Here is a 23,424-nt window from a genome sequence, read left to right on the forward strand (position 1 = left end):
TCAGGGTGAACAGCAAGGATAGGATAGTGCTAATGGGCGATTTCAAGGTGAGAGTTGGAAACAGAACTGAAGGATACAAAAGGGTGATTGGTAAATGTGGGGAAGATATGGAAGCTAATGGGAACGGGAAGCGTTTGCTGGAATTCTGTGCTAGCATGGGTTTGGCAGTTACGAATACGTTCTTCAAGCATAAGGCTATTCACCGCTACACATGGGAGGTTGGGGTACCAGATCCATATTAGACTATATCTTAACCGACTTCGAATTCAGGAAGTCTGTTAGGAATGTACGGGTTTTTCGGGGATTTTTCAATGATCCACAGATCACTATCTGATCTGTAGTGAACTAAGTATCTCTAGGCCTAGGGTAGAGAAAGTGAAATCTGTCTGCAAATGAATAAGGGTAGAAAATCTCCAGGACGAGGAAATTAGAAGTACATGGATATGATTAGTGAGAAGATTTGAACAGTAGAAAGTAAGCAGGTTCGGGATATAGAAAGAGAATGGGTGGCATACAGAGATGCTGTAGTAGAAACAGCAAGGGAATGCCTAGGTAGACTGTGTGTGTAAAGACAGGAAAAGGCAAACATCTTGGTGGAATGATGAAGTGAGAGCAGCTTGTAAGCGTAAAAAGAAGGCTTATCAAAAATGGCTCCAAACAAGGGCCGATGCAGATAGGGCATTGTACGTAGATGAAAGAATCAGAGCGAAACAAATAGTTGTTGAATCCAAAAAGAATTCATGGGAAGTTTTTGGTAATAACCTGGAAAGGCTAAGTCAAGCAGCAGGGAAACCTTTCTGAACAGTAATAAAGAATCTTAGGAAGGGAGGGGAAAAGGAAATGAACAGTGTTTTGAGTAATTCAGGTAAACTCATAACAGATCCCAGGGAATCAATGGACAGGTAGAGGGAATATTTTGAAAATCTTCTCAACGTAAAAGGAAGTCTTCATGGTGATGTTGCGAACAACCAAGCTCATGGGGAGGAAGAAAATGATGTTGGTGAAATTACGCTTGAGGAAATGGAAAGGATGGTAAATAAACTCCATTGTCGTAAAGCAGCAGGAATAGATGAACTTAAACCTGAAATGGTGAAGTATAGCAGGAAGGCAGGGCTGAAATGGCTTCATAGAGTGGAGTGTTGGTAAGGTACCTTCAGGTTGGACAAAAGCAGTAATTTTACCTATCTATAAGCAAGGGAACAGGAAGGATTGCAACAACTATCGAGGTATCTCATTGATTAGTATTCCAGGCAAAGTATTCACTGGCATCTTGGAAGGGACGTTACTATTGGCTTTATGTCGCACCGACACAGATAGGTTTTATGGCGACAATGGGATAGGAAAGGCCTAGGAGTTGGAAGGAAGCGACCGTGGCCTTAATTAAGGTACAGCCCCAGCATTTGCCTGGTGTGAAAATGGGAAACCACGGAAAACCATCTTCAGGGCTGCTGACAGTGGGATTCGAACCCACTATCTCCCGGATGCAAGCTCACAGCCGCGCGCCTCTAACCGCACGGCCAACTCGCCCAGTTTTAAAAGGGAGGGTGCGATCAGTAGTTAGTTGAGAGGAAGTTGGATGAAAACCAGTGTGGTTTCAGACCACAGAGGGGCTGTCAGGATCAGATTTTCAGTATGCGCCAGGTAATTTCAAAATGTTAGGAGAGGAATAGACAGTTGTGTTTATGTTTCGTAGATCTAAGAGAAAGCATATGACACTTGTGTCTAGGAAATGTCGAGGTGCAGCCATAATCGGCCATGCTCGGGACTGCTCGAGGAATCTCGGCGTTTAGTACCTCCTACGTAGCAATGATCAGCATAGCACCTTCAACTTCAAAGGGGATAAAGTTTGAAATACAGTGACAATTATTTTCCACAAAAAAGCCCCATAAGGAAACTTCTTCCTCCTTGTCAAGGCCTACCAAGCAAACAACAGGCTATTAGTAAGATTCTCATCATCATCATCATCATCATCATCATCATCATTTCCCTTTATCCAGCTGTAGCCGGTTAGGGGCAAATATGGTTTCTCTCCACTTTCTTCGGTCTTTCCACCACTCCTCCTCCAACACTGCGTCCCAGTCCAGGTTTCTTGCTATAGATTCTATTAGAATAAAATTTATTTTAACCACCTACTCAATTGCAAATTGATTATAGGCTATAAGCCACGCTTTTTTCCCAACTGTCGGCATCGCCAGTGTTCGTGGATTCTACCTCTCCGCACACACTGCCTGCTACGTGATATTGCGGCGTTCCAATAGGTGGTTCCAATAAATTTTATTCTAATAGAATCTTAGTTATTGTTATCTTCAATACGGAACAAACATGAGATTAGTTACTTGTTACTTGCAACAGGCAATTGCAGCAAATTTGTTACTCCTCTAAGAAAAATGTGTTATAGGCCCTACTTCAGTACAATAAACTGTTTTATAGAAGCAATCCTAAAGACAACAGTTACGGTAGCAACTACTGTATGGGTGAATTGTGTAAATATTTTCTGAACTGTGCAAATATTTTGTGAACGGTATAAATATTTTGTGAGTTGTGGTGGCAAAAGTACAGTATTCACGAAAAGAACTTCGAAACTGATGAGCTAACGATGATAAACAGCAAGCACTGTTCAGCTGAAGGGGCCCAGAATTGTATTTACTTAAGTTCCATACTATTCTATTTGATCTACAGTATATTATGTGCATATATAATATGATAGAATGTACTATCTCACTTGTGTCTAGGGAATGACAAGACCAATATAGGAATAACTGAAATATACTTATATAAATGACATTATCAAAAGAGAATATGTGATTATTAAAATAATTACCTAATTTTAAAAAGTAACAACAGTTTGCGTCCGCCTCTGTGGTGTAGTGGTTAGTGTGATTAGCTGCCACCCCCAGAGGCCCAGGTTCGATTCCCAGCTCTGCCACAAAATTTGAAAAGTGGTACGAGGCCTGGAACGGGGTCCACTCAGCCTCGGGAGGTCAACTGAGTAGAGGGGGGTTCGATTCCCTCCTCAGACATCCTCGAAGTGGTTTTCCGTGGTTTCCCACTTCTCCTCCAGGCAAATGCCGGGATGGTACCTAACTTAAGGCCACGGCCGCTTCCTCTTCCTTCCAATCTTCCCATCCCCCGGCAAGGCCCCTGTTCAGCATAGCAGGTGAGACCGCCTGGGCGAGGTTCTGGTCACCCTCCCCAGTTGTATCCCCGACCCAGAGTCGGGAGCTCCAGGACAATGCCCTTGAGACGGTAGAGGTGGGATCCCTCGCTTAGTCTGAGGGAAAAACCGACCCTGGAGGGTAAACAGATTACGAACGAACAACAGTTTGCACTCGTGCTACTGGCCATTGAATAAGTGCTGCTGGCTTCACATGTGTCTTGGGAGCGCAGCGTGGAGCTGGTTGGAACGTCTAGCATGACAACTGACGTACGCAGTGTATAATTAGTGCAACCGAAGAGAGCGGAGATGTTCTGAATGGTTCCACACGCTGCGCTCCCGAAACACAAGTGAACTGATATGCTTTAGAAGAACAATAATACATTGCAAGAGCAACAGTTTTATCGCTGTCAGTGAATCGCCTTCCTGAACAAAGTTTTTTCACTTGACCCTTAAAAAAATCCTTTGAATATGAGCTGGAATGACGAAAGTACTTTATTAAGTCAGACTTTGTTTCCACTTTACTTTTCTCTAACCTGCACACCTCACCCTTCAATTCGGTGATAAGTGCATTCTTTCTGCAGATAGATTTTGGAGCCTTACACAACCTTTTCCTAATTATATTAAATTTAACTTCGTTATTAACACTTTTAGGACACCTTGCATTAGGAAGTCTGTCTGTTGGCTGCACCTGAGCAGTACTGGTGGAGATTTTCCATTATGTTCCACTTCTTCTTCTCTCTCCCTCCCTCTTGCGTGGACTCCCTCTTTTTCTTGATCCCAAAACACCCTTTACGCTGCTGCCGGGAAAGATTTTGTGTTGGCACAGAATTGGGTTTCAGCCTAAAAAAAGAATTCATTGAAACAAAGTTAATATTCATATTAATTACACACATTGCTTTTTGTAGTACTATGTAGTACTATGAAATGCAAAACTGGTAGGCTATAATAATACAGCATATAAATTACAAGAATATGATGAACTGTCGTGAAATACCATTCAATTTCATAGTAGTTGTGTAACAGCCCAACATGTATTATTATTTTATTAATTTTTGTGGTTCATGGTGTGGGTTACTGCAGTCACCTCCTAGTTCAAGAACCACGGGCAATGGCTGAGTGGCCTATAACGTGGTCTTGAGACTCGAGATACCCTAACATTTTCAGAGTCATGGCCTGCTTTGTGCTCAGGTGGCTAGGACCCGTCAGGGGAGAGGTCCTCACTAGGACTATAAGTAAGGTAGCATCCTGCTTCACAGAATCGACCGAGCAAGCCTCGGACCTATGGAAGTAACGGAGTCCAGGATACAGGCGTACGATACAGAAAGAGAATGGGTGACATACAGTGACGCGGCAGTAAAAGCAGGAAGGGAATGCCTAAGAACAACCCTCTGTAAAGGTAGTAAAAAGCAAAATCTTATCAGAATGACAAAGTGAGAGCAGTTTTCAGCATTCAGTCACCACGGGCCAAGTCCTCAGTGTATCTTCGCTCCATGCGGTAGAGCTTGTGATAGGTATCACACTCTTATCTGTCCTCAGAGAAAAGAATCGCTGACATGTTTCTGCTGCAACTAATATTTACTTACCATTGTGAGTAGTGAAATGTTTGGTGCATTTATTATATATAATAATAATAATAATAATAATGAATTGAAAGATAGTATGCTGTAATATGCAAAATATTCATGTTCAAATTATGCTCATGTTATTCTAGTGTAACTTAGAGGATTTATGAAATGTAATTTAATCTTATGACCATTGACTGCAATAAAATACTAAGTAATTTATATCATTATTATTATTTAACTCACAGAGGCATGCAGACAGAATGCAGAAGGGCATAACAGTCTGTAGCTATGTATGTATGCATGTAATATTCTTTTTCTCTATTTCAAGCAGTAAAGGGAAGTTCAAAGTTTTATACACAAGAACTATTTAACTTCATAAAGTATACTATAATCTATCAGCTTCATTGTCCGTATTGATGAATTAAGAATGCAAGTATGAAGAATGAGATTTCCACCTAATCAATACTTTATTACAAAATGTTTGAAGTTATCTACATTGAAACAGTACCGGTTTCGACCTGTAAAAAGGTCATCATCAGCTGTTGGTGAACCTGCTTAATAGCGATAGTACGTAAAACATTACTAAAACTAATTTAACAAGAATGCCTTATTCTGATATAATTCTTCATAGTTGCATTCATAAAGTATAACGCTGAAAATTACAGGCCAGTCAGTTTGACGTGCATTCCATGTAACCTTTGGGAAAGCATTCTTTCTGGTTATATTAGACATGTTTGCAAAATTAAGAATTGGTTTGATAGAAGGCAGTTTGGGTTTAGGAAAGGTTATTCCACTGAAGCTCAACTTGTAGAATTCCAACAAGATATAGCAGATATCCTGGATTCTGGAGGTCAAATGGACTGTATTGCAATTGACCTATGTAAGGCATTTGATAGGGTAGATCATGGGGACTACTGGCAAAAATAAGTGCAATTGGACTAGAAAAAAGAGTGACTGAATGGGTGGCTAAATTTCTAGAATATAGAACTCAGACAATTAGAGTAGGCGAAGCTTTATCTGACCCTGTAATAATTAAGAGGGGAATACCTTAAGGCAGTATTACTGGACCTTTATATTTTCTTATATATATCAATGATATGTGTAAAGAAGTGGAATCAGAGATAAAGCTTTTTGCAGATGATGTTATTCTGTACAGTGTAATAAATAACTTATAAGATTGTGAGCAACTGCAACGTGACCTTGATAGTGTGAGATGGACAGCAGGCAATGGTATGATAATAAACGGGGTTAAAAGTCAGGTTGTGAGTTTCATAATTAGGAAAAGTCCTCTCACTTTTAATTACTGCATTGATGGGGTGAAAGTTTCTTTGGGGGATCATTGTAAGTACCTAGGGAAGATTTCTTTGCAATAATTTAATATAAGGGAAGATCTTCATTGGGGTAATCACATAAATATGATTGTAAATAAAGGGTACAATCTCTGCACTTAGATATGAGGGTATTTAGGGGTTGAAGTAGAGAGCATATAAGTCTCCGGTAAGACCCAAACTAGAGTATGGATCCAGTGTATGGGACCCTCACCAGGATTACCTGATTCAAGAACTGGAAAAAATCCAAAGAAAAGCAGCTCGATTTGTTCTGGGTGATTTCCGACAAAAGAGTAGTGTTACAAAAATGTTGCAATGTTTGGACTGGGAAAACTTGGGAGACTAAGTAGTATGTTACAAGTGATTAAAATCATGTTGGGTCCATTGTGAATCTCAGTTATGTTTCAAACTGTCAGTGGAAAGATGGCGTGGAATGACATTAGTACACAAATAAGTTTGAGTGGTGTCTTTAAAAGTAGGAAAGATCACAATATGAGGATAAAGCTGAAATTCAAGAGGACAAATTGGGGCAAATATTCATTCAGAGAAAGGGGAGCTAGGGATTGGAATAACTTACCGAGAGAGATGTTCAATAAATTCCCAATTTCTTTGCAATAACTTAAGAAATTGCCAGGAAAACAACGAATAGGGAATCTTCCACTTGGGCAACTGCCCTAAATGCAGATCAGTAGTGACGGATTGATTGATTCATAACTTACCCCTGACTAAAGAGCTGAGGATTCCTAAAATCTGTGGATTGGAAGTGATCTCAACATATCTTGTATGAGCTATTTAAGTAGGTAGGTAGGTCCTTCTTTCTTGTAAATGTCATCCAAATCACTTCTACATTTCATAACCCACTGATCACACCTACAACGAAAGAAAACAACAAATTAAAATCTAACCTATGAGTGCAACTTTTACACCCTTGTCTACTTTCGATTTATGTAATTAATTCAAGATAAGAGTACTTGTTGATACCTAAATGTTAAACCTAATGTGATGTGTACACTAATATTTTACAATATTGGAATTTACTTACACTGTTTCACAGGACTTTGCTGCTCCAAGGCATTGTAGTTCTTGGATTATTGCAAGTTGTTGTTGATCTGTAGTGGATGCCTCGTGGATTATTAAATTACTGTCTGTAGATTCAGCTGCACTGGAAGACTCTCTACTTGCTATGCTGCATATCAAATGGATGTGTTTACACGAGCTTGATTGCTGAATATGGACTGCTGGACAGCTGCAAGTGAATGTGTGGAGCCCAGTTCGCCAGTTCGTGAATTATACGGCAAAATCGGCGTAAAGACTTGTTAAGTTAACTATCACAAAACAAGCAATACTGAGACAGATTTGTAAAGTTAACTTTCACAACACAAAACAAAGATTCTTCTTCTTCTGCATCACCTTCTCCTTGCTACACACGTGGCGCGAAATCGCTAGGTAGGCGGTACTAAACGCCGAGATTCCCCGAGTAGTCCCGAGTATAGCCGATTATTGGCTGTACCTCGACATTCCCTAGACCGCGGAAAGGTAGGAGCGAGCCAGGAAGTCAAAGGCCTTTCACAACAGATGGCAACACAATGTACAGTTTGGTACGCTACTCTTGGAATAAAACAAATGTACATCGCTGCCAACATTCGCAATTAATCCAATGATAAAGTTTTATACACAGTAACGGAGAAACGTGTCGCAAATATACAGTGTTGATTGATAACATCTAATATTACTTTGCCTAAGTTCCATTCTCCTTAAAATTATGTCTTTCAAGATTGAATGCACCGTACGGGACGTATGTTCGAGATATTGGCAATACTTCCGTTCGACCCCGGCAATCCAGATAAGCATAAGAAGAATCTCTATTCCTGTGCACGTAGTTTACATTTCACTCAAAAGATGTCATCAGAATATCCTCTTTCGACCGGAGCTGCAGAAAGTTTTTCACTTGACACTCCGCGTTGGGACAACAGATTCTTTCATTCATTAATGCAGCGTAGGAAACATAACTGATTAAACGCGATCTTTAACGAAAATAATGGAAACTACTATCAGCACAAATGTACATATGACCAAGTATACTACAGTACGCATAGCATTTTGCCTATTTTTCGTGTACACTATGGTCACACTCTCTTCTATTTTTTTTTTTCAAGAACGATTAAACCGTATGAGTCGTATATGTTCGATATATTGGCATTCCTTACACTATCTAAACTTACTTCTTCTTCTTCTTCCGCTTCGACCACTTTTCCCACACTTGTGGGTTCGCGGGTGCGAACTGTTCCGCAAATGTGGATTTGGCCCTGTTTTATAATAAGTAATAATGTTACTGGCTTTACGTCCCACCAACTACATTTACGGTTTTCGGAGACGCCGAGGTGCCAGAATTTAGCCCCGCAGGGGTTCTTTTACGTGACAGTAAATCTACCGACACAAGGCTGACGTATTTGAGCACCTTCAAATACCACCGGACTGAGCCAGGATCGAACCTGCCAAGTTGGTGTCAGTAGGCCAGCGCCTCAACCGTTTGAGTCACTCAGCCCGGCTGGCCCTGTTTTATGACCGGATGTCCTTCCTGACGCTAACCTTATGCAGAGGGATGTAATCAATATTGCGTGTTTCTATGGTGGTTGGTATTGTGGTGTGTTGTCTGAATATGAAGAGGAAAGTGTTGGGACAAACACAAACACCCGGTTCACGAGCCAGAAGAATTACATTCCCGACTTGGCCGAGAATCGAATCCGGGACCCTCTGCAGCGAGGGTCTCAATGCTGACCATCCAGCTAAGGAGTCGGACTTCTTACACGTCAATAAATAATTATTTGAAAATGTACTGCGGTATACACGTTGGTATGAGTTATTTAGCCTATATTTTAAAGCCAAAACTAGTGTTATTTTCTATTTGCATTAATTCGATTTAAAACTACGGTATATTATTTTATCCACTGTACCGTAAAACCGAAAGATTTTGGCAATATGTTAATTCATAACTACGAACTCATTTAAGAAACAGATGAGGATTTGTCAGAGTATTTCTTAATTATTTCAGACAGAATAAAACTACGCCGTTTCTACTTGCCGAGTGGTATATTCAGTATTCTGGATAGCGACTGTTTGTTCGTGCTTAGTTGAGGTTAGTTAACCCGAACTTCGTGTCGTTTATTTGCTCCTAACCTACTGGATCTATACTAGGCCCTACATCCTTCATAGATTATAAGTGCATACAGGAAGTGAACGGGTAAGTATTGCTCAATAACATGTTGTTTATTTCATTTCATTGTTTCGTTACGTTGCAAGTTGCCAGAACTATGGCACAAAAACTTCCTTCCTTCTTTGTTTGTTCTTGGACTCTGCGCAGCGCACTACGTCCAGTCACTGGGTTGTTTTAAACTTTACCAATCAAAGTGTCTGTTACAAAAAGGGATAGATTGGAGGGTAGTGGGAAACGGAAGTACACACTAGTGTATTGAGAGAGGTTGTGTAGGAAAGAGACATGAGGAATATTCGAGGCGTCTAATACTACAGATATGTACAACAGAACAAGTTGACATGTGTTAGGTTGCAGGGATTTAGCACGGGGACACAGGGTTCTACATCTTCACGCCAGTGTGATCTATCACGGCGATTTACTACTATAGACATACATGACCAGATCACAAATAAGGGAGGCAGGATCGTACAGATTAAATCAGGATATTACATGCGCGAAAAAAGTTAGTCAGTAACTCAGCTAAGCGAACTGTCGGATGGTATACTAAACAAGAAATAGTGAGAGGAAGTTGAAATCCGAGTGATAGTAAAGTGGAAATGAGATGTTGTTGATGTCGGGGATATTTCTCACATTGAAACAAAATATGATTTATAGTGCCGACATAGTGACCACAATTACACAAGTTGTTTTCCTTAATCTTTAAACGATACAGATGTTCCGGTGTACAGGCATGATTCAAGCGAAGTCTGACTAGAGTAGTGATATGGCGTCGAGTGTACTTGCCTTTTGCGAACCATGGTTTAATAGCAATGTTATTTTGAATATTGTAGAAATGTGTACCTTTAAATTGTGCAGATTGACGCCAATGTTCGTTCCACTTTTCTCGGAGAAATTTCTGACAAATTGTCCATACATCATTGTGTGGGAGTGCAATATGGTAGCGTAGGCTTGTCCATCAGCTGCCTCATTGGCCAGTTTATCGGCCATGACATTGCCTGTTATGCCAGAATGTCCTGGCACCCATGTAGATAATACGGAACGATTTAGTATAGTTAGATCATACAATAGTTGTCTTAGATTTTCTATATACCAATTGTCCGCCTTTGTAGGATTTTCTAATGCTTGAAGAACACTGAGAGAATCTGTACAGATGAGGGCCTTTTGGATCGTAGAATGTTTAATGTATATTAACACTTGACGAACTGCAAATATTTCAGCTGTGTAGATGGATGCGTATTGGGGTAAGATGAATTGTTTGGATAATTGCAGCAGAGGGGAATAAAAAGCAGCTCCTACGTCGGATGTGTCTTGATGTTTTGATCCATCAGTATAAAATGGAATGTATTGATTATATTGATCTATAATAATTTTGAATGACTTAGTTGCTATCAGTCTGTTTAAATTCTCGGAGATACTGGAATCATCGAATTTTGTACGGATGATATTAGGTAACTGTACAGTCGCAGGAAACATGATAGAGTACTTAGGGTGAGTTCTTGTTTGAACAACGTGAGGTCGTAAATATATAAACTGAACATAAGCCCACAGGAGTGCCGGATATTTGTGTTGTACTACAGGTCCATTTCCAAAATATTCAGATAATAACTGCAGCTTGGGAAGAATCGGATGATGATATCGGGCCATTTTCTTGAGAATATATTTATTAGCTACATGTTTGCGTCGTAAATGTAACGGTGGTTCGGTAATTTCAGCTAGTAAAGCATTTGTAGGAGTCGAATTCATTGAACCTGTAATCAGTCGAGCAGCTTTGTACTGTACTTTGTCTAATCGCTGTTTTTGATCCAACGAAGCCATATCTATAAACTGACTACCATAGTCAAAAACAGACCTGATAATGTTTTTATATACAGTTAAAAGGGTAGCTGGGTCAGCTCCCCAGGTTCTGTTCGTTAAGGATCTTAATACATGTAGCTTTTGTTCCGTTTTGCGACAGATCTCTGCAATATGATTTTTCCACGATAGTTTATTATCAATCGTTACCCCTAGATACTTAACGGTTTCTTTGACGGAGATTTCCTGTTCACCGCATCTAATGGGAGACTTATCATATATACGTTTGTGGGTAAATATGAGAATTGAACTTTTTGCCGGTGCTATCTCTAAACCATGTTGTATCATCCACGTCTGCAGGAAGTCTAAATTCTTCTCTAGAGTAAGACGACATTCTTCTATGGTATTTTGAGTGCAGTAGATGACTATATCATCGGCATATTGCAGTATCCGAGCCGTTTTTACAATTTCCTTTTCAAGATCCGCAGTATACAACATATACATAATCGGACTTAAAATGTCCCCTTGTGGAAGCCCAACGGATACAGAGCGGCAATTGCTTTGATGAGCGATTTGAGGGAGACTTACGCGTCGATACGTATATAATTGTCCTAAGATATTAAGCAACGTGGAAGGAAAATCCATAGTACTTAGTTTGTGGAGTAGGGTGGGAATATGAACATTGTCATAAGCCCCTTTAATATCTAAAAAGGCAGCCATAACGTGTTGTTTTCTGGATTTTGCTAACAATATATCGACTAATAAGATATTCAAAGCATCTGTCGTGCTGCGGTCTTTGAGGAATGCAAACTGGTACTTCGGTAGTAAGTCATAATATTCTAGAGCCCACATTATTCTGTTGAGTAAGATCTTTTGAAACAGTTTCCGAATACAAGAACTTAGACAAATTCCTCTGTAACTAGTTGGATCATATTTCGGTTTACCAGGTTTCTTGATAGGCACTAATACGAAATAGTTCCACTCCATAGGTATAGTACCAAATTCCAAGATATAGTCAAATTTGTGAAGGAGGATATTCTTAGCTTGTGGGGGTAAACTTTTAAGCATATGATAGGATATATAATCCAGTCCTGGGGAAGTGGTTTTCGTATGATATAGAGCAACATCGAATTCCGATGGGATTATTGGTCGCAGCAAGGTTTGAAATTTATGCGTAATACCAGTTATCGGATATTGGAGCTGAGGTACGACATAATCAGGAGTTAGAGTTTGATAAAATTGAAGGAGAGTCGTACTATCCCAGTCGTTATGGGGTGGATTATTGCGGTTGGAGTTGCATAAATTTCGAATGGCAGACCAGACGTCTTGAAGAGGAGTTTGCCTATTTAATGAAGTTGTGAACATTTTCCAAGCCAATCGTCGTTTCTCATTGAATAATTTTTGGATCTGGGCGGCTATTTTCTTGTATTGAAGATAAGACGCCATTGTCCCGTCATGCCGGAATTTCCTTAAAGCATTTTTTCGACGCTGTACACATGCCGAACATTCTTCATCCCACCAACGAACGTGTGGGGAATATTGAGACGGGTATTTAATTTCAGGTGGATGGTACGTGTCTAAATACAGCGTTATAATATTTAGTAATGTCTGGTATTGATCATTATTCCCTTCGTTATCGACAATGGACAAGTTATCCTGAATATACCTTTGAAATAAGGAAGTATCCATATGTTTCATTTGTCGTACACTCTTCGGAAATTTGTTTTGCTTTCGGAGCTCGGTGGATGTGATAGTAATAAAAATAGGAAAATGATCACTTTGGTGGGTATCATTCCCTGTTTGCCACAAAAGCTTATGAGCCAAATCAATAGTTGCAATAGTCAGATCGACAGCACTGGGATTAGTATTGGGCGCAGTGATCCGTGTTGGTGATCCATCATTCAAAATTGTAAGAGGGGATTTATTTATGATGTTCTCGATATCCCGGCCTTTTTTGCAGCAAGAAACACTTCCCCAAATTGGATTATGGGCATTGTAATCGCCCCCAATAATAGTGGACGTGGGGAATTGTGCGAAGAAATTCTTCCATTGGTCATATGTCGGTCTAATTTTAGGAGGACAATATAAGGAAACGACGGTTAAATTATTGATAGTAATTGCGATTGTTTGAACATTGGGAATTTCATATTTGATCTCTCTGACTTGGAAATCGATACTATTTTTAATAAGGATACACACACCATTCGCAACATAACCATCTAAACGTATGACATTGAAACCAGTGACTCGGAAGTGATAGTTTCGTTTGAGCCATGTTTCACTAAGGATAACGATTTGTGGATCAAAAACTTGTATAATCTGAATTAACTCGTGTTTCTTGTTTAAAATACTCCGACAGTTCCACTGCAAAATTCTCATTTTTAGTGATGTGTTAATAGAGTAATAACTTCATCGTGTAAAACTTTAAGTAAATGACGCCACTGAACATCTTGTCCCATTTGATTCATTATGAAGTCAAATTTTTTCGATAATTCTTGAAATTTCCCCTCAGACTGAATGCGTACATTAGAAGATTCACCCTTCTTAGAGACAGAAGCCTCAGGAACACAGTTCCCAGAACGGACTTGGTCTGTGCTAGTAGAACTATGAATTTGGGGTACATTCCCAGAGTTAGAAAGTAACTGAGATCTGATTGCTGGAATAGATTGTTGGTCTCGTGGAGGGTCCCTTATCAAATTCATGTAGTTACTTCTATCGAAACCTGGTGTACATGGTTTTCGGGGTGGGCTAGTTACAATAGCAGAAAACTTCCTTTTACGAGGGGTTAATGGTTCAGATGTACTAGAAGAAGGTACCAACGAGGGGAAATGTTGCGGTAATGTTAAAGGATTAAAATCCTGTTCCAAAGGAGCAAAATAATTTTTTACCTCCAAGAAAGACTTATTCTCAACACTCATGATCCGTTTAATTTCCTTCTGTCTCTGATGTTCGGTACACCTTTCATCCCCTGCCGGATGATTTCCGTCACAATTGATGCATTTCACCAATGTCTGTGTACACTCCTGGGTGTTATGAGTTAATGCACATTTCCCGCAGCGAGGTTCCCTAGCTCTGCAATTTGTCGATGGATGGCCATATCTTTGGCATTTACGACAAATGAGAGGCGCAAAAATGAATGCTTGGACTTCCAGAATGACAGTAAAGATAGAAACGGTCTTTGGTAGTTGTTGAGATTGAAAGATGACCTTTACCGTACCGGTAGGTATGTATTCGGTCTTACCCTCTTTGGACGATCTGCGATTCATTCTTTGAACCTTGATCACTGGGTATGGTGAATCAATGTACTGTAATAGTTCAGTCTCTGATATAGTTGTATCTACCCCCCGCACCAGACCAACTCTGTGGATATTTGAGGAAGGTAAAAATGCCTTCAAGCGTTTCTCTGCAAGAATCGGGTTGGAAAGAAAATTATTGGCATCCTTTCGAGTGCTAAAAGTAATTTGAATTCGATTTCGGCCCTTTTTATGAATGGCTTTGATGTTGGGAATCTGCCGTTCATAAAAAAGTCTGCCTAAAGCCATCGGGTGTAGGTATCCTATTTTTTTTTCAGGATCATCCGATTCGACATAGACAATATACGGCCCTATGTGCATGACGGAATAAGTGTTGGGTTTATCATTGTGAGACACTGTATTATTATTATTAGTGTTAGGAGTTGTAACTCTGCCTCTATCCATAACTTCTGGATTAGGTATATCTTTATCCACAATCATCCCTTCTAAAGAAACTTGTTCCAGGATTAGGTTTTCTTTCGATACCGGAATCGAATCTGGAGGTCTACCCAAACCACCACCTCCACTATCTAGAGACATCCCCTAAAACTATGCACTCTATTACTTATCTATAGGTAGCCAGTGACAGGACGTAGTCGCGTCACACACTCCGAACAGTTCAGCACCAGTCAAGAACAGCGAACACTATCAACGATCTGCTTCGGTTGAATGCTCGCACGACACTGGACTCAGAGCACTGACTGAATGCGGGAAGAGGCTAGACTGGGCAGCCTATAAAAAAGAAAGCGGCTTCAGTACGTCACGTGATTATCTGAGGAAAGGCATTGGCTAGAAATGAACGAGAGTCGATGTGACGAGCTAGCTCTTTCTTGGAGTCGCTGCTGATAAAAGAGTCGGCTCGTGCTAGCTCTCAGGGAGCAAGGAGGGAGCTAGCTCATGCAAGAGTCGACTCGTAATTGAACGACTAGCTGTTGATAAAAGTCGGCTCGTGCTAGCTCTCAAGGAGCAAGGAGGGAGCTAGCTCTTACAAGAGTCGACTCTCATCGTTGCCTACGCTATAATACAAGGCCTGGAAATAGAGCCCGTAAAACGCTATAGAAGTGGTCACACTGCAGTTCATTGGCGGACCGCTAGGATCGCTACCTTGCCCCCTGTTGACCAGGTTCGCGCCTTTAAACGTGTGTATTGAGTTGGTTGTGAATGTGTGTATTCTTGTGATAATAAGCACTCGCAGGTTCAATCATGGTTTATTGCTGTGTTCCTTATTGTCATTCACGACAAATTAAAGGTAGTGGAATTTCATTTCACAAGTTTCCCGTGAATAGTGCTTTAAAAGAACGGGATCTCTCTGGGTTCCTACAGAAAAATCGAGGGTGTGCAGTAAACACTTCAGAGAAGAAGACTTTAGTATAAGTACATCTAAAAAGACGCTCCTGGCTAATAAAGTCCCTTCACCGGGCGAGTTGGCCGTGCGCGTAGAGGCGCGCGGCTGTGAGCTTGCATCCGGGAGATAGTAGGTTCGAATCCCACTATCGGCAGCCCTGAAGATGGTTTTCCGTGGTTCCCATTTTCACACCAGGCAAATGCTAGGGCTGTACCTTAATTAAGGCCACGGCCGCTTCCTTCCAACTCCTAGGCCTTTCCTATCCCATCGTCGCCATAAGACCTATCTGTGTCGGTGCGACGTAAAGCCCCTAGCAAAAAAAAAAGTCCCTTCAGTTTTTACAGAGTTCCCCAAACACAAACAAGTCACTTTAAAATGTAGGAAAGCTCCTAAGAAAAGACAGCTTGAAAAAAACGGACAGTGAAAATGAGTATATAAGAAATAAGAGAAAATGTGTGGAACAATCGGATTCTCCTGTGCCTGATAATACTGGAGAATCTGACCTGATAAATGTAGGCACCACAACAGTAGGTACACAGTTATCTCCCGTCCTAAAATCAACAGTACCAAAATACATTACCAGGAAATTAAGGAAGGAGATCAGAAGAAATAGAAAGCACGTGACAATTATTAAGAAGTTGCGCGTAAAAATTCGTGACTTGGAAGCAGAACTTAGTAAAGTAAAGAAGGATCCCGGAAATCTTGCAAGTCGAGTTTCTAAAATTCAGAAGGAAGCTGAGGGAGGTAATATGAAAGCAAACTTTTTGTTAGAACAACTTCAGAGCTTTGGAAAAAAGAAATGTAAATACCAGGAGACTACAGTTAAAATTTGTGTGCTATTATCTTCAAGGTCGCCAACTGGTTATCGGCTTCTCAGAACACTCGATATTTTGCATCTTCCTCATCCAAGAACGTTGAAATCTTATGTTGGATACTCAAAAGGGGAAATGGGCATAACTTCGTTAACTAAAGCCCGATTACTGGCAGAAAAACTGTCGTTAGTGAACGATAACGAAAAGGTTGGTTCCCTTATAATAGATGAAATGTCCATAAAGCCGAAAATTATGTATGACAGGAAATTAGATATGTTTATTGGACTGAATGACATTGGCATTGACGCTCTTGGAATCGAAGATAGGTTGGCCAATAAACTACTCGGCATTTTGTTCAAGGGACTCTCTACATATTACAGAATACCGGTGTCTTTCTATTTCACTTCATCCATTACGGGCTCATAACTTGCAAAATTAACCTTGGATGCGTTAAATGCTGTTGAAGAGTGTGGTTTCAGAGTGATCAGAATTGTGACCGACAATTCTCAGGTAAATGTTTCGATGTTCGAAACATTATGTGGAGGAAGCATTACGCATGAGATACAACATCCAGCTGATAAAACTAGGCCTCTGTTCCTAAGTTTCGATCCCAGTCACGTCATAAAATACGTGCGATCCCAACATTTGTCACGAGACTTTTTTGTAAACAATGCTATCGTGACCGGCGATCATTTGAGAGGTCTTTTCAAACTCCAGAAATCTTCAATTATGAAGCCGGTGAGGAAACTAACCAGAAAAGTAGTTTACCCTACAAATTTGGAGAAAATGAATGTAGCAAGAGCCAAAATTGTATTTTCCCCTGAAACAATCGCTGGTTTGAAGAGTATGGAGGTGGTTTGTCCCGAGAGCATTAAAGACAGGAACAGTTTAAAAGAAACAATTTCTTTCATGGAGCATTTTATGAAGTGGCTCGATGCCCATGATGTCTGCAACACCTCGTATGGGACATATTCCAGGAATGAGAACAAACTGGCATTTTTCAGCATTGAAGATGAACGCCTCAGTTGGTTAATAAATTATTTCCTGTCATATATCAAGAACATTCAAATGCATCCAGAGAAAGAGAAAAGATTCACGAGGGAAACGTATCAGGCGTTGGTCTTGACTACCCAATCCACTGTGGCCTGCGTAAAATACCTCATAAGTATAAATTTTCATTATGTCTTGACGAGGAATCTAACAAGCGATGATATCGAGCTTTTCTTTAGCCACCTACGACGCAAAGCGGGATACAATGACACAATGGACGCAAGGTCATGCCTTAACGCAATCGAAACAACATACAGGAATTATTGCGGCATCAAAACATGGCAATGTTGAGCTGAGGGATGAAAATAAGATCCGCAATGTACGAACCAGTTTACTACAACCAAGAATGTGCCAGATGGATGAAAGATATAGAAGGAATGAAAGTCGCGATGATGTGCAAATTCCGCAGCTTCCTGAACACGTAATGTCTATCATTGCAAAACGCTTGCAAGGTAAATTACATCAGATCTGTGTGAACAACACTTTTTTTATTTAAGTGTTCGCTTGTACATAAATATGATTAATTTGTTTCAGATTCAACAGCTACAATACCTGGTATTTCTCTAGCTATGGTAGCAGGATACTTAGTGCGTGTGGCAGAAGAACAAACAGACTGTGAAGGCTGTTTAGAACATATCACTTCTCCAGCTAGTGAAAGTCCAACATTGTGTCTTATTCGCATTCAAGATCTAGGAGCCCTCAAGTACCCGAAATCATCGTTTGTGGCTCTTCTGCAGCGCATGGCGGAATTTGTTACCTCTGCTGTGCAGTATTTACCCCGACGACAGTTACTAAAAATGTGTACGTTTTTTCGGAAAACCAGGTTCATCAGTGAAATTAAGTGTAGAGAGTGTAAAGACGACAAACTACCTCTTTTTCTATTCCAAAAATTTCTGAGACCTCTATTGGACAACATTGCTTCGAGCCACTCAAGTAGAAGTGAGAAAGTTTTGAAACTGGATAAGAAGCCCCTGAGTAGGACAGTTTTAAAACTGTAGACACCTACAACATTCAGCTCTCTTTATTTAGGATATAATTTACTTATAGACATACACGGCCATGCGAACACAAGGGGGCAACAGCGCGATCCTAGTGGCTGAACGGTGAACTAAGGTGGCACCCGTTTTCATTAGTACATTTCAAGGCCTTGTATTATAGCGTAGGCAACGACTCTCATTGAGAGTTCCTTCTTCCTCATTTAGCATTGGTTGTCTTCCCATATTTTGGATGTACATTCCGCACTTCATTTTGTAGGGTGGATCAAGGCACACCATAGAAACCAACTGCTTTCCTATAAGACAACTGGCCATTTTTAATATCACGTACGGCTGTTTCTAATAATTTTGGTTCGTAATTGCACCTCGAAGCAGCTTCTTTATGCTTTGGATAATTTCTAGGCATTGTCCGAAATCACCCAGACTGCGTTCAGTTTTCAGTAAAATGTGCGTAAAACACTATTTTTCACTAAATCGCACCAAAATTCCACAGCAATCGTTTATAAACACTTCAGTCAGTTGATCTCACTAAGAATCATAATTGTAATATATTCCTTCCGGACGCGACAATCGAAAGTATCCACTTAATGTTAATGCATGAACTTTCAACAATGCCAGTGCACACGGGAAATTTTCGAAAGTATGAAGTTGATTCGTAATAAAAAGCACAGAACGCGGGAAACATAACCTCAAGGTCAAACTAAAACGCGCGCGGAAGTGCAAAGCACCTTCGGCTCGTTGCTATGCGACAAAATGCGGCAAATCTACCATACTGTCCGAAACCACCTCTGTGTCCAAAATCGCCCCGTTTGATGGTACCAGACTTCTAACATTTTCAAAACACATGATTTAAAAATATGGGATGGATGGTCTTGAGTTTTTGTATCTCTTCAGAGCAAGATTTCAGTGTTTTGGAACCTATTTGGTATTCCCCTCACTTGTCCAGATTTTATAGGCGACTGCAATGAGTGATATTCCTCTGTAGTTTGTTTTGTTCCCTGCTTGTAGATTGGGTGGATAATGGCTGAGATCCAGTCATCTTGGAGTCTCACTCTGTGTATATGCCTGATGGTGTGTTCTCCAGCTTGTTTCACAATTTCTGCTACTATCAAGTCTTTCCCATAGACTTTGTCATTCGTCACAAGTTTTATGATCTCTTTGATTTCCTTATATGTGGGAGGAGGAATGAGTACAGTGTTGGGATTAGTTGTTTCTGTCTACCACAGTGATCCGTGTGCTCTCTGGAGATGTAAGGTAGGGGGCGTGAACTGGGTCGTCTGTTTGAGGTTGTTGTATAGGTCTTAGTCTTCCTCTGCTTGCTTCACCAGTTCTTTCTTGTGTTTCCACTTTGTCCCTCTTATGATAGTGGACATGGTCTTCCTTTGTGTAACAAAGGCTTTTAGGTTGGCTTTGTTCTTTCATTGGTTCCATTTGACGCATGCTAGTTGTCTGGCCTCTATAGCCTCATCGTGTTTGCTGGACCACCTTGCCTTAGGGCTCAGCCGCTGCTATTATAGATTCCCTAAGGGATGCAGTGGTGCTAATCCTGTTGGTTCAAACTCTGCTGATGACCTAGATGTTAGCCCTGGTTAGGTGTTTGAAGGCTGTGTATATCAATAGCAGTAGTGCACAGGCTGATTAAACGTTCTCCCTTCTTGCAGGTTCAGTTATGGTCACGGTATCTTCCTACAATCTTCTGATATTTCCTTTCTCTCTGAGTCCCGGCATGGAAATCTTATAGCAGTATAGTCGTGTGGTGATGTGGGACTGTATCTAGGGTTTCCTTTGGTGTGTCCCTGTGCTAGTCTCTGGTCTCCGGAGATTATTCTGTTGGAGTCATTGGTAGAAGCAGAGAATCCCCTATTACTGCACATGAAGGATAGTACTGAGGTCTTGTAACCAATGTGTGGTGTTCTGTGAACTGTGCATCTTCTCCTGAAGGGTTGCTACACTCATGTTCTTGTTGTTCATAACTTGAAATGTTTCTCAGTTGATATCTTCCTCTCTTCTGACCAGATGTTATTCCATTCCTTTGTCCTGGAAAGTATTGAATATGGCAGGAGAATGTGAAACACATCATCTGTCAATCTAAACAAGTCACTCTTGGGGTGCCACTGTCGTACACCTGTCGTTATTCTATTCAGGATGGTCCATATCTTACGTGGTCGAACAATCTCTCCATTTCTTTAAAGGGTCAATCCAGTAAGGATAAGTGATGTGACTTGAGAGCAGGGTTAGTACAGATCTCCCTGTTCTCTCTGAGGAATCAGGAGGAGAAATGGACTGTATAGTGCAGCCAAACTCGTGCACATTATTCAGCACAAGACTGCAAAGTCGTTGCAGCAGATCTCCAACTCGACCACTTAATTGTTGCATGTTTTGAGCTTGTTAGCCAGGTCCAGAAGGCATGTGATCAAAGGTAACACCTAGATGTTTTGACTCCCAGTTATGTTGCAGGTCTTGACCATAGAAATTGATTGTGGTTATTCAGGTCACCCCTTTCTTGCTGGGTTAAGGTTTTAACCTCCTAAGTCTCTACACATGACTTTCTTTGAGCAGTGTTAGGGGAGAATGGTTGTGCTGCCACCACTAGCAAAATGGAGGAAGATATATCAGGTTCAAGGAAATTTGAAAGGACAGAGAGTATTTGGCAGGGCTGACCTTAGTTCACTGTTTGTCAATGCTGCAGAGGAGGCATATTAGGTAGGTTCCACTGCTTTCCCCAACCTGTACCAGAGGATGTGATGACACCCGATATGCTGAAGATGGAAGTGAGGAGCATTAGGATAAGAAGAGGACAGATGTGTACCTAAAAGTAGGCCTCGTATATGGGTTCTCAAGGTTGTGTCCTAATAAATGATTTCTGGTCATAGAATTGTCCCATATTTTATAGAATTGTGTTGAACTTAAATGTACTTCATATGAAAAAGGCCAGAAATTAATGTCTTGTTCTATCAGATGACAGTACTGTGATGCTATGAGAACAGTGGTACTAGCGCCTGATGGATGTTGTAATAACTAAGGGCAGCTTCCTCAGTTAAAAACACTGCAGAACCCACTATTTTGAGCTTGTAAAAGTCAATAATAGAGAAACAAAATCTGCAGGAATTGTTTAAGGAAGGTCATTGAGATCTGCTCCAGAAATGCTAATATGGAAGGTGGTTTTCCTCATGAACTCGTAAGCACAGAGAAAAATAAGATATGAACTTATTTTTGCAAATAAACTTTAATTGTAGTTTATTTAAATTTCAACCTGTGCCTGCAGATACCCAGAAATTCTCAAGCAGTATATTTGTGATCCAATCAAGATTGTAGATATTTCAGTAAATACAAAGTGATAGGACAAAATCGTGATTTCCTTCCATGCAGTCAGTGATTCATCAACATGACTAAATTAATTTTGTATGTTCTTTTACATTAATATAACTATCTTTTCTTCTATATAGGCTACCTTGTCCAGTTTCCTGGACGTTGGCGATCGATATGGACAATGTTCTATCTTCAGCAACCCTGAATGTTCTTGAGACATGCCGTTCATTCACTGCCTACTCCTCGCTCACCTTCAATTTTGCCTTTTAAAATAAAATGTAAAACTGCATATCTTTCACCACATGACACACAATTTTCCTGCATGCGATGGCTGTCACCAGCTCTCCGTAATATCTCTTCATCGGCTCTATCCAGGAGACTTTTAACATTCTCCTATGAAACAACATTTCCAGAACTTCCAGCCTTTTTATGGTGGTCATTTTCAAAGTCCAAGCTTCAACTCCATCAAGCAAAATTGACCAACCATAACATTTAACTATGACCTGTCACCGTTTTAAATTTAAGACGTTAGCACACAGTAAAGCCTTCATTTCTTGAATGCTAATCTTGCCATTCCTATATGAGATCTGGGTTTAAATTGTCTGATAAATATCCAACAACCAAGGTATTTAAATCTGTTGACCTTTGAGTTTCAGAATTGGTTTATCTCTGAAAACAATTAGTTTTGTTTTCATTGTGTTGATTGTGAGACTCATTTCTTCCCCAATTCTATTGAGCTGTAGGCTTTCAGTACTACAGTATGTGTCATCTGCTTATTAGTTCTCCGTTTTCTTTGATTTCCACTTCTCTGCCTGCTTCTGTCTTAAATGCAGCTCCCGAGGAGATGCAGCCTTGTGGAACCCCTCACCATAGAGTCTGATCAATCTTCACCATGGCTTTTTGATACCAGTAGAAATTTTCAATAAGCCTTTTATGTTTACTGTCAATTCCAGTTTGTTGAAGTATTCTGATGAGCTCGTTGTGTTTTACTCTAGCAAATGGTTTTCCATAATCTATGAAAGAAACAAATACATCTTCTGTTGGTCCCAGCGTTCTTGGAGAAGAGTTGTTGATGCAAAGAGAGCCTCATGACTTCCATAACCATTTTGAAATCCAAACTTGATACCTTCTATGTGGTCTTCACATTTCTTTCTTATTTGGGAATGTGTAATTCTCAGCAAGGACTTCAGCAAATAGCTCATTAGTCTTACAAGATGATAAGAAGTTGAGTGTCTTGGCAGGGGAATGAACGTAGACAGTAGCCAGTCTTACGGTATTTCTCCAGAGTTATATATGTTATTAAAGAGGTTCACAATCTTATCAATTTGCTCTTCATTGATAAGTTTGATAAGTTCAGCTAAAATATCATCAGGACCTTTCTGTATTTCCTCTTTTTATAACATGTGTTACTTCTGATTTCAAAATTATTGGTCCATCTGTGTATTCATGACTGACCATTTTGCTGTTGGTTGGTTATCAAAAAAGAGGTCTGAAATATATTTTTCATAGGTTTACCAGAGTTATCTTCTAAAACAAGAGAAATCTTATGCCTGAAGGTTCCAGTT

The 23,424-nt window shown here is 40.3% G+C and overlaps 1 protein-coding gene across 7 annotated transcripts in view; it reads right to left on the reverse strand.

Moving 5' to 3' along the window:
* The window catches only part of LOC136883343 (uncharacterized), a 169,713-nt gene that overhangs the window by 101,981 nt on the left and 44,308 nt on the right, over positions 1-23,424 (reverse strand). The gene's annotated exons all lie outside the window — the stretch shown is intronic.

This window comes from Anabrus simplex, chromosome 11 (genome assembly GCF_040414725.1).
Source record: "Anabrus simplex isolate iqAnaSimp1 chromosome 11, ASM4041472v1, whole genome shotgun sequence".
Lineage (NCBI taxonomy): Eukaryota > Metazoa > Arthropoda > Insecta > Orthoptera > Tettigoniidae > Anabrus > Anabrus simplex.